Raw genomic sequence first — 13,101 nt, 5'->3', positions numbered from 1 at the left:
TTGGTCCTTAGCTAATCCTGTCCACTCCTCCAACCTTCTAACCTACCAATTTTCTCTTCTGACTATGCTTCAGTTACAAAGGTGTTTTTCCCTTCTGTTCTCAAACACATCTAGCCGTTTCCCACCTCAGATTCTTGCACCCACTCTTCCTTTTTCCTGGAATGCTTCCCTCTTCTCCACCTGGTGAGTCTTTCTCATCTTTCTGTCACTTCTTGAGAGAGTCCTTCCCTGACCATCGTAAGTATGGTCCTCTTATTCTCCATCCCGTTACCCTGTTTATTTTCTCCATCACGATTATCACAACCAGAAACTCTGGTTTGTTTATCTGTTGTCTGTCTTCCCCACTAGAAGGCAAACTCATAAGAGCAGAGATTCCCTGCCCCCCTCTGGTTCACTGCAGTGTCTTCTGCACCTAGAACGGTTCCTGGTCTAGTAGGTGCTCTGTAGTTATTCATTGGATAAATAAACTGTGCATTTAGTTATCAAGTTGGGAACTCTTTTCTTCAGCCTCTACATCAAGGATTCATCAAACCTTACTGATTGCATGGCAAACATGATCTCTTTTTCCCTTCTCCAAGGCTAGTGTTATGATTGTAGCTCTTATCCATAGTGCAAGGCTCAGTGGGTACTGTCTGAGCCATAATTGTGGTTTGGGGCTGGTGAATGTAGTTGGTGTGGCTAAGCCCAAGGTTTGGGTTCCAAATGGAATTTTGCTGACTCAAGGTCATGAACTGTACTGTTCATGCCAACCCACTTGTGCTATCCAGGGAAATGCAAAAGAAGGGGTTGTTGACTCAGCATGGGCCATCTCCTCTGCCAGGAAAACAACTATTCAACCCCGGTCCAACACTCCAGAGTCACCAAACATTTCCTGAGTACCTACTGTCTGCATTCCCTAGGTGCATCATCTCTTTTAGTTCCTATAGCACATTGGGGTGCCTGGGTGGCTCAGTTGGTTAAGCACCTGCCTTCAGCTCAGTTCATGATCCTGGGGTCCTGGGATGGAGCCCCATGTCAGGCTTCCTGCTCAATGGGCAGTCTGCTTCTCCCTCTCTTTCTGCTCCTCCCCCTGCTCGTGTTCTCTCTGGCTCATTTTCTCTCTCAAATTAATAAATAAAATCTCTAAAAAAAAATAATTCCTACAGCACCATTTGTGAGATATATAGATAGGTTTCCCTTTTGCAAATGAGGGAACCTATGACCAGATAGGTAAAGAGACTTGTGTAAGGTCTTAGAGCTAAGTAAGGTGCCAGGATTTGAACCAGGTCTAAGATACTTGTTGAGCTAGCGGGTCCAGGCCAGAGAATTAAATGGACATCTCAGAAGTTTGCTGGAGTTATTATATTCTGTTCAAAGATGGATTAATAGCTGTTGACTTGTCTAAAACATAGCAGTTGAAATTGCAATCACTTGAAATATTTACAGTTAAATTGAAAAGAAAGTGCCCACACCAGAAAGTGTAATGTATATGGTACTAATTCTTGAGGGATGCATTAGACCACTCAGGGGTTAGCAGCTCTAATTTCCTAAGCGTCACTAATTTTCTCTTGAGAGGTCAGTATATTGCTCTTGAATGAAGTCTACTGGCTGATTGCTTAATAGTGTGGCAATATCTTCCCTCTTTTAAAATGAGAAGGAATAGCCCAACTAGAAGAGGGCAAAGATTTACTGGGGCTTTCTGGATCCTGAGGTAGCAATCTACATTTTTTGGCATTTGAAAAAAGTTTATTTCCAAGTGTAAAAATAATGTATGTTCATTCTGGAAAAGTTGGAAAATGAAGAAAAGCATAAATAGGAAGAGGGCTCACCTGTATCCCACCATCCAGTGGTAACCACCACAAAAATAAGAGAATATTTCCTTCTTGTTCCCTTTCTACATGTGTATATTTTTCTTCAATAACCTGGGATTATATACAGTTTTGTTTTGTGTTTTTCGCACTCACTGTTATATTATCATTAACATTCCTTGCAGATATTTTTATGGTCTGCATAATTTCCCATTGATTCAATGGATTATTATTTATGTAACCATTTCTCAATTATTAGGTATTTAGGTTATTTTTGGTGGGTTTTCATTGTTAAACAAAATATGAAAAATAATGTGATTTTGTCCCCAATTATCAACATTTGTGATCATTCCTTTGTGACTCATGACCTTACAGGGGAGATGTCTGTCTTTGAAAGGGCAGAAAAAAACTCAGATTGGCTGGTTGAGAAATTGTATCATAAGATATGTACCAAATGTAAAATTAAAATGTAGGCCAAGGGAACAATCACATATTCAATGGACTACAGAAATGAAGTGATTCAAACAAGATGAAATGAGATGGATTCAAAGAATAGCTTCTCAATGCCAAATGGATCCCCAGATCTATGATATTTAATGGGGTGATTTTGAATTTACACTTTTTGATCTTAGCTATGCCTAGGATTCCAACATAGAAGGAGGGAGGGAGGAAATGAGAGAGGGAGATATGGAGGGAGACAGAAGAGAAAGGAGAGAGAGAGAAGAAAGGGAGGGGGAGAGAGAGAGGAGGGAAAGAGAGAAAGGAGAGGGACAGTGATGAGAGAGAGAGAGAGAAGACAGAGGAGGGAAAGAGAGAAAGGAGAGGGAGGGTGATGAGAGAGAGAGAGAGAGATTCTGCTGAACTGTGAAAATACAAGAGTAAGGGTTCTAGATCTTTAGGAATGGTAAAAAGTTGAATGCATCTGCTGCCAAATTTTGCATTAGTCTCAAGTACCAGCCTTTGGCAGTCATAAAGTAACTTATGGTCTCAGGGGTTTGCTACAGAAGAACAGTGTCTTTTTGGCTAATATTATTAGAAAACCATTTACCTTTCCAGTTTCCAACAGTTCTGATCTTCTCACAAGGATTACAAGTGGTGGGCGGGGAGAGTGGAGCGAGACTGGAGAGAGGGAGTATGAGGGGGAAACAGATTCTGTACTGTTAATTTTTTTAAACCATGCCTTTTAATGAAACCATTTCCGGATAGCGGGGCACAAAACACAAACTCTCTCCAACTTAAAATGCAACCCTTTTCCAATTCATCAGTCCTCCATTGTACCAGAGAACAATATCCATCCTATCATTTTTTTTCTTGCTGATTGAATGGTGTGTGTATATACACACCATTATTGTATATACAAAATAATTGATAATATATAGTAATGATAATGCTGTGTTTTGGACTCTATCATACAACTCCTAGATGAACCAAATAAGCAAATGTTATAACAGTGATGTTAGAAATCAGAAAGAAGTCACCCCTACCCCAATATCCTAGCCATTGATGTTTCCCATGCAACCTTCCAGTCCTTGTGTATATCCGGGTATGTTTCCAAACTTGCAGTGAAAGCGTATGCACCATTTTGTATCTTGATTTTTTTTTAACTTAATGCCGTATGCTAAACCCTTCCCACATTGTGATCCTCTGCTGAATCATCTTTGATGACTTTAATAACTTTATGATAATTTAGTTGTTTTTTTCTCTTATTAGGTAATTTTGGAGCTCTGTCATTTTTTGTATTAAGAATAAGGAAGAAGGGAAATTTTTTAGAGATGCTCCAAACCCTTCCTTCCTTCCTTCCTTCCTTCCTTCCTTCCTTCCTTCCTTCCTTCCTTCCTTCCTTCCTTCCTTCCTTCCTCCTCTCACTGCTCTACCCTGGAAAGTAGAGTGAAATAGAGATTCAAAACAGCCTACTGTGCCAGAGGTGGGGGAGAGGTCTCCTGAAACAGAATCATTTCCAAAGGATGTGGGAGCAAACCTCTTAGGGTCTGAAAGGTTGAACACTGATGTGTGGAATTGCAACCTGGAGTCATGGGTGGTGGAGGTACTGGGGTGATAGGTGAGAAGGGTCTGGAGAGGGAGTTAGAAAGACTGAAACAGAATAGATAAGAATTGCACTTATATTTGGACTGGAGAGGAGAGCTGGATTTCCTATGTTTGGAGGGTATCATTTAGTGCACCTGAGTTAAAAAGACCAGATGTTTTGGCCTTGTCAACCTGTGTCACACTGTATTAGTTAAGTCTTCCTGTTCCTTCAGAAATATTTATTTGAGAAGCTACCAGGTGTCAGCCACTATTTTGGGTGCTAGAAATAGAGTAGCAAGCAAGAAAGCCATGATCTCTACTCATATGGACAAATAAGTTGCTTATGATCTGTGGTGAAGGACAAAAACAGAGTAATGTGACAGTGACTTGGGGGAGTGGGGTTCTTAGATGGGGTGGCTGGAGAAAGTATGCCAGATAAATCCTATTGAGCCTTAAATCTACTCTCCACCTTTCTCCACCTCATCTTCTGACCCAGCAGACTATCTTGAATGTTTTACATCCAGGCTTAACACACTGTGGCCCACTGCCTGCTTTTTATAAATACAGTTTTATTGGAACACAGCCACACTCATCCATTTATGTATTGCCTATGGCTTTTCTCATGCTATCATGTCAGAGTTGAGTCATTGTGACAGAGATTGTATGGCCCAGAAAGCTGAAAATATTTACCATCTGGTCCTTTACAGAAAATATTTGCCAAGCCCTTTTCTGTTTCAATAGGCTTCTTTGTCTTCTGGTTTCAGATGGGTTTAACCAACAGGGAATCCTTTCAGGAGATCAGAAGGAGGGAAGAGAGTGGTGTCATTATATTCCCCCCTGGGTTTCCTCCTTGTTGAGTTGCCTTGAGCTGATGAATCACTGGGTTGAAGGTCATAGCTCCTCCAGGGCAGCCTCTCCAAGGAAATCTCATTTTGAGCTCCAGACAGCCCCTTACCCTCTTTCCTTTAGGCCTAGGAATGACAGTGGCCCCTCTGTGGCTCTTGGGGTCCTGTGTTATCCCTTGTAACTCCCTACACCTTGGTAACTAGTCGTAAATTCTAGTGGGAATGTGCCAGTAGAGTCCTGCTGGGTCCATGACTGATTTAGAAGGTCTCCTTGGGAAGGTAACATTTGAGTGGAGATCTGATGGCTAAAGAGAAGCCAGACATTGGAAGAACTGAGAAAAAAACCTTCCAGGCAATGGGGATGGTGTGTGGAAAGGCTCTGATGTGGAAAATAATTCAGGATGCTTAAGAAAAATAGAAAGAAGGTCTATGAGGGTAGGAGATAAGGTTAGGAGAGGTGAGCAGGCCAGACGTGCAGGACCTTTTCACCTCTGGTAAGGAGTCTGGGTTTTATTCTAAGAGCAATGGGAAACCACTGAAGCATTTTAAACCAGATTTTGTTGTGAGCCAATTAATGTTCTTTTATGCTAATTAGTTGCGTTAGTGAGTTACCAGATGCAGAGAGTGACTAAAATTGACTTTGGGAAATTTACTGAAAGGAAGATTTATTTCAGGAGCTCCAAGAAGAGTTAGGTAACTTGGCCATGGGGCAGGCAAGACTTAGGGGGTAGATCTGGGGACCTTACCATAGGAGTTAGTATCTTCTCATCTGGCTCCCAATCCATCTATGTCTGTGGATCATATTCCAAACTCTTGCGAGAAAGAATCTGGCTTAACTCAGGCTTTGGGATGTCCCTTGGGCTCCAGGTAATTGATGGCAGCTGTGGTGAAGCGAGGAAGCATCTATTCTTTGATTCATTCACAAATACGATGCCAGATGTATGCTTTGTGCTGTCCTAGGTGCCAGGGGTGCATATAATGATGAGCTAAACAGACCTGTCCATGGAAACTTTATTTCAAGGGAAGAGAGCCCCTCCTTATAGGAAAAAAAATAAGTTACTTCAAAATGTTCCTTGTGAAAAAATAAAAATAAAAAAAAATAAAATGTTCCTTGTGGATGGGACCTTAATCTGGTCACAGTTCTATGACCAGAGAATGAACAGAGCCTGGCACAAAAGAGGTGTTTAATAAATATTAGTGGATATGCAAGTAGATAATAGCAAGGAACTTACTTAGATAGGAGAGTCAAGGAAGGCCTCTCTAAGAAGTTGACATTTGAGTTAAAATGAGTAGCATGAGAAGGAGAAGCCATGTGAGGAGCAGAGTATAAGCCCACTAAGTAGAAGGAATAGCATGAGCAGAGGCTCTGAAGGGAGAAAATACACATATGCACATATATGCACACACACACATCTTATAGAAAGCGGGCATTGATGTGAACTGGACAATACCCTGTCCAAAGGAATGTAATTCAACAAACATGTTGAATGGCTGTGACAATCTCTACTTCAGAGCTTCAAGTGGACTAACTGTAAAGTACTTTTTGAGTTGCCTTGTGAATTGTGAATTACCAAATCTCAGCAATCCTGAAAATGAGACCATTCATAACTGACTTTAAGTGCTTCAAAGTTTGAAAAAAGAAGAACTTTTTTTTTCTTCCTACATTCATTCTTGTGGTTTCTGAAATACTTTGAAATAAAAGCACCCAAACTTGGGGTCACATTAATTCTAGGCAACTTTTTGGGCTGGATCTTTGCTACCTTGTAACTTCAGTGGAGAGCATGCTTTTTCATTGTTTCTGACTGCTTTTGTTTTTTGGTTCTCTGAAGCCTCTCTTCTCTTCCCCCCTGTCTTTTTACCTCTGATCTCCTGTATCATATTCCACTGGTTGGAATGATGATGGACACTTTCCTTAAAGCACCAACTTTCCTCCCAAAAGTTGTGTACTTGTCATCTGCTCTTCTTAAGAGCAAGACCGAAATCCCTTTACCTCCTAACTGCCTTTTGTCATTATTTGTACATCTTCAAGGTTTACAACATTTACCTTTTGTTCTGTCACATAGAAAAATTAATTCTTTTGGGCTTTGTCCAAAGGTTATAATTGAAACCATTAACTGACAGTTTCAGTTACATAAATATGATTTACTGAAGAATGAATTTGTGTATTTGGACTTACTGGACTTAGGTGTCATTACATTTGTGCCCTGTAAAAGAGATATAATTAATAAAACTTGAGAGGAGGGATAGTGGAAAGGGAAAAGGATACAACATATTATAACCATATTGCTATTGTCATTTTTATTATTTGCCATCCGATTCCATCAAGTTCAACTAGACTCTATGTCAAAATATTAGATGATTTATCTATTTGTTTTTGGAGCTGCCTTCCTGTTCTACTTCGGATCATTGGTTTTCATGCCCACTACACAGCTAAACATTTGTTTTTATTGTACTCCTGCCTCAATTGTTATACTTTTATAAAAAGTCTTGATATTTGATAGGGCATATCCAACTATCTTGCTTCCCTTCTTCAAAATTCTCTTGGTTCTTCTTGGCCCTTTGTTCTTCCTTATGAAATGTGTTTTTTTATCACAAGTGCAGAGAGCTAAGTTAATCATACTCCTTAGTTCATTTAATGTGCTATTGTCAACCCATTCAAGGTTCTGCCCTCATTTTGTTTTATTTTTTTGATGACTTCATTTTCGTATTCTTTTTCTACATCCTTATATTCATATTCCATATCTTTCCCACCTGCCCCTGCCATAGGCCCCTACTCAAATGTGTTTGATATATGTGCCCAGATACCTGTGTAACATTGTAAAACGATGTATATATATTCAAGTGATGCAAACAATATCATGCAACAGATATAATTGATCTTAATTCTTAAAGGCAATATCATGATTTTTAGATGTATTATGAGCTATGTGTACATCTAGTTGATTCCTTTGAACTGTTGCACAGTATTTCAAAGTGCACATCTGATACCAGTTTCTTTCTTTTTTTTTTTTTTTATTTATGATAGTCACACAGAGAGAGAGAGAGAGGCAGAGACATAGGCAGAGGGAGAAGCAGGCTCCATGCCGGGAGCCCGACGTGGGATTCGATCCCGGGTCTCCAGGATCGCGCCCTGGTCCAAAGGCAGGTGCTAAACCGCTGCACCACCCAGGGATCCCCTGATACAAGTTTCTATTACATTTCTGCCAGTGATGGACATCTAATGATCTTTAGCTCCCTGCTATACAGACAGTTTTGCAATACACATCCTTATACATGTCCCACTGTGGTTTTCTGTGTGAGTTTCTATGAAGTACATACATTCAGGAGAGGGATATGCCAGGTCCTAGGGCATACATTAATTTATTTTCACAAAATACTGCCAGGTTGTTTTCTAGAATGATAGAACCCATCAGGAATGCGTGGAGATTCTAGTTATTACCTTACTTTCCAGTTTTGCGCAGTCTGACAGGAGTAAAGTGGTATCTTACCATTTTAATTTGTGTTTCTTTGATTACTAGTGAAATTGGACATGTTATTTACTTGTCAGCCATTTGGGTTTCTCATCTGCAAATTGTCAACATCATTTTCTGAATTTTTTCTATTGGAGTTTACATATTTTCTTGTTGAGTCTCTTTTATTTTCTAGATGTTAATCCCTCATCAGTTTTATGTTTTATAAGCAACTTTTCTCAGGCTACCATCTATGTGATTTGTTTTTTTAAACAGGAATCCTTAATTTTGATGTATTCAGAATACCAGTTTTCCACTTATCATATATGATTTTGGATTTTATTTAATAAGTCCCTCTCCATTTAGAGATCACAAATTCTCTGACAATTACTTATGTTAGATTTTTTTGGTTTCGTGTTTGACATTTAGGTCCTCAAGGAATTTAATGTTCACCTTTGTAAAGGTCTGAGTTAGGGATCTGGCTTCATTTTTGTCCAAATAATGAGCTAGTTTCACCAAATCATTTATGATTATGCATTTTTCTGGTAGCCAGTTCCTATACCAGTATTTCATGGTTTTTATTGCTATGACTGCATAAGACGTGATAAAATTTGGTAGAGTGAAACTTCCTCATTGTTTTTATTTGTAAAATTGGCTTAGCCAATTCACATTCACTTTTAAGTAACTTTCCCGAAACACACACATAATATATTTCATGGATAGGGACACAATTTGTAACATTTTAAAGTATTTCCAAATTTATATATATTTATTTAGGACTTCTTGTAGGTATTTCAGTGTTTTATAATTTTCTTCATAAAGATCTTCTATTCCTAGGTATATTGTAATTTTTGTTGCTATTTGAATAAGATATATGGTTTCCTATTACATTTTCTAACTGGTAGTTCTTGAAATATATAAATTTTATTTGTATGTTGTTATATGCAATAAACTTGAGCTTTCCTATTGGTTCTAATAGTTTACCTATAAATTATCTTATATTTTCTCTTCAGCCAATCATATTGGTTATAGACCTTTCTTCTTTTTTCTTAAAGATTTTATTTATTTATTCATGAGAGACACAAAGAGAGAGACAGAGGCAGAGACACAGGCAGAGGGAAAAGCAGGCTGGCTCCATGCAGGGAGCCTGACATGGGACTCCATCCCAGGACTGCAGGATCATGCCCTGGGCCGAAGGTGGCACTAAACCACTGGGCCACCGGGGCTACCCGACCTTTCTTTTTTTATTCTTAAACATTATTTATTTTTCTTGTCTTGTTGGAGGGGCTAACATCTCAATTATAATTTTGACAATAACTAGCAAGTATTATATTTTTATTCCTTACATTAATGGGAATGCTACTAAAGGTTTTACCAATAAACCTGTTTGTGGCAGATATTTATTTATTTATTTATTTATTTATTTATTTATTTATTTATTTTAAAGATTTATTTATTTATTCATTCAGAGAGAGAGACAGGCAGAGAAACAGGCAGAGGGAGAAGCAGGCTCCGGGCAGGGAGGCCAACGTGGGACCCGATCCTTAGTCCCCAGGATCACACCCTGGGCTGCAGGCGGCGCCAAACCACTGCGCCACCGGGGCTGCCCTGTAGCAGATTTTTAAAGAAAAAGTTAATAAATTCTCTTTTTTATGAAAGTTATGTTTTATTAGAACTCTGAAGTTTACTTTTATATGCATATCATTCAGGTTTGGATGGAATAGAATTCAATAAAACTAGGTAATTCAAAGTGATGTCTTATAATCAGTTGTTCTAAGGTTTCTTGAATAGATATCTTTTATTTGTTTAAGAAAGTTTTCATTAGTGTATTAATTTTTAAATCATTAATAGATGTTGGACTTTATTGAATGCCTTTCTTGTATGTATCAAAATGATAATTCTATTTTTAAAAATCATTTTCTCATTTCCATTTTCTGTTCTTGTGTCTGGTATCTTTTATTCTACGAACTTTGAATGTCCTGGGTTATACTTTTATGTCTTTTAGCTTTCATAACATATTCTGCATCTCTTTTTTTCTCTTTATATTCTGGAAGATTTTCTCAGATTTTTTTCCAGGATGTCCACTAAATCAAAAATTTTAAGCAATAAAGTTTTAATTTCTGAGAGTGCCTTCCTATTTACTGAAAACTTCAGTATAATTAGCGCCTACAATTATCATTATTAACAATATTATTTAAAAATGAATATCTTCTTGAATCTCTATGAAGATACTAATTATAATTTTAGAGATTTTAAAAATACTTTTCCTCTTTTGACTATAAGTCAGTTGTGCTGTTTGTTCATCTCAGTTCTCAAATGTCTGGGGACCTATGGTTATCCATTTATATTTATAATGAAATTGGTTGACTAATGCTAAAAGCTATTGTGGATTTCTTCCACCTTGTGTGAGACTGTTTCCAGCAGGACTTCTCCCCTGAATGAAAGACCATTATCTTGTATAACCCTCATAGTAACTGTGTTAGTTTTCTATTGCTGCATAAAAAATTATCTCCAAATTTAGCAATTTAGAACAATAGGTATTATCTCACAAGTATGTATTGTCTCATGGTTTCTGTCGATCAGGAATCTGGGTGTAGTTTCAATAGCTCCCTCTGACTTAGAGTATCTCCTAAGCTGGGGCCGCAGTCATCTCAAGGCTTGACATAGGGGAGATTCACTTTCAAGGTCATTCACAGCGCTGCTGGTTGGCCTCATATCCTTGCTGGCTCTTGACATCGCAGCTTGTTTCTCTAGAAAAGAAGAGAGAGAGGGAGGAAGGGGAGGAGAGAGATGGGAAGAGACAGTGAGGGTGAGATGAGAAGACAGCCTTTTTGCAACTCAATCTCAGAAGTGACATCCCATCTTGGGGCGCTTGGGTGGCTCAGTCAGTTAAGCATCTGCCTTGGGCTCAGGTCATGATCTTGGGGTCCTGGGATGGAGCCTCGCACTGGACTCTCTGCTCAGTGGGGAGTCTGCTTCTTCCTCTCATTCTCCCTCTGTGCTCTCTCTCTCAAATAAATAAATAAATAAATAAATAAATAAATAAATAAATAAATAAACTCTTAAAAAAAAACCAAAAGAAGTGACATCCCATTATTATTACTCTTTGCTACTGGTTATAAGCACTAGATTCAGCACACCCTCAAGGGGATTCTACAAGGATGGGGTTATACAAGGGCATAAATGCCTGAAGGTAGAGATCACTGGGTGCCATCTCAAAGGGTTCCATAATACCCTAGGTCCTGTTACTAACTCCCAGTGAGGGACTGGGGCTTATCAAGGTTAAGTCACTTGCTCAACATTCCACAGCCAGTAAATCACAGAGTTAAGTCTGGAACCCATATGGAAATACTTTCAAAGTTTGCCCTCTTTATGCTACCATCTTCCAAAATGTAGATATGTCACTTTTGGAATGTAAAATCACTTAAGGTGATAGTCTTGTATTGGTATTAACATGCCTTTAACCCCTTTAACCCTCATTAATCTCCTGTTTAACCAAGAAAGAGCTGGCCTCCAGCTCAAAGTCTTGGGAAGACAAGGGTATCCAGTCAGACTTTATTTATTTATTTATTTATTTTATTTATGATAGTCACACAGAGAGAGAGAGAGAGAGAGGCAGAGACATAGGCAGAGGGAGAAGCAGGCTCCATGCACTGGGAGCCCGACGTGGGATTCGATCCCGGGTCTCCAGGATCGCACCCTGGGCCAAAGGCAGGCGCCAAACCGCTGCGCCACCCAGGGATCCCCCAGCCAGACTTTAATACCATTATTTTCTGTTAATGGCATTTATTCCAGCCGTGGCAAGTAGGAGTAGCTTTAAACTAATGATAGTGACATAAAACTTCCTTTAGGGCAGCCCAGGTGGCTTAGCAGTTTAGTGCCGCCTTCAGTCCAGGGGTGATCCCGGAGACCCAGGATGGAGTCCCACGTTGGGCTCCCTGCATGGAGCCTGCTTCTCTCTCTGCCTGTGTCTCTGCCTTTCTCTCTGTGTGTGTGTCTCTATGAATAAATAAATAAATCTTTTAAAAAAAACTTCCTTTAAAAATATACCACAAGCATATGAAATATGTTCATTAAAGTAAAAACTGAAATAGCAAAGATGTCACTCAGATATGGCAAATGTAGTGACGGTGATCTATGGATTGCTCAAGGCTTGGGAAATACTGCCTAAATTATAATGTATCAATTCCAAAAAGAACCCCAAGGATAATATTCCCATTCTTTTGGTTCGACTTTTTCTCCCATCATTTTACAGACGTGTAAAATGACATCGAAGGAGGGTGACTTTGCTAAGGGTACACAATTCCCATGATCACAGCCCAAGTCCCAAGGCCTTCATGCCATAGTTTTCTTTTCTTCTTTTACTTCTATTAGTTATCAGCTTGAAACATTTTCTTTTTACTCTCCCTACATTAACTGTGCTGTTTCCAATTCAGTTTCTTCTAATCAGAGTTTCTTAAGAGCGGCACTGTTGACATCTGGGGCAGGAGAGTTCTTTGTTGGGGGGCTCTACTGTGCATTGTAGGATGAGTAGAGGCATCCCTGATCTTCACCCACTAGATGCCAGTAACACTCTCAGCCCCAGTCATGGCAATCAAAAATGTCTCCAGACGTTACCCAGTGTCTTGTGGGGGAGAGGGGGTGCAAAATCACCTCAGTTGATCATCACTGCTCTAAAGCAGTGGGGGTTTTGTTGTTGTTTTTTAAAGATTTTATTTACTTATTTGAGAGAGAGAGAGCGCACGCGAGAGAGCTCCTGCAAGTGAGTGGGGGAGGGGTGGAAGGAGAGGGAGAAGCAGACTCCCCGCTTAGCAGGGAGCCCTACCTGTGGCTTGATCCTAGGACCCTGGGACTATGACCTGAGCCAAAGGCAGATGGTTCAACAACTGAGCCTCCCAGATGCCCCTAAAGCAGTGGTTTTTTTTTTTGTTTCCACAAGATCTCAGATACTGGTGCTGCTAGTCTGTGGACCACACATTGAATAACATTGCTGTA

The sequence above is a fragment of the Canis lupus genome, chromosome 26, assembly GCF_011100685.1.
Source record: "Canis lupus familiaris isolate Mischka breed German Shepherd chromosome 26, alternate assembly UU_Cfam_GSD_1.0, whole genome shotgun sequence".
NCBI lineage: Eukaryota > Metazoa > Chordata > Mammalia > Carnivora > Canidae > Canis > Canis lupus.
This window is presented reverse-complemented; position numbering follows the sequence as displayed.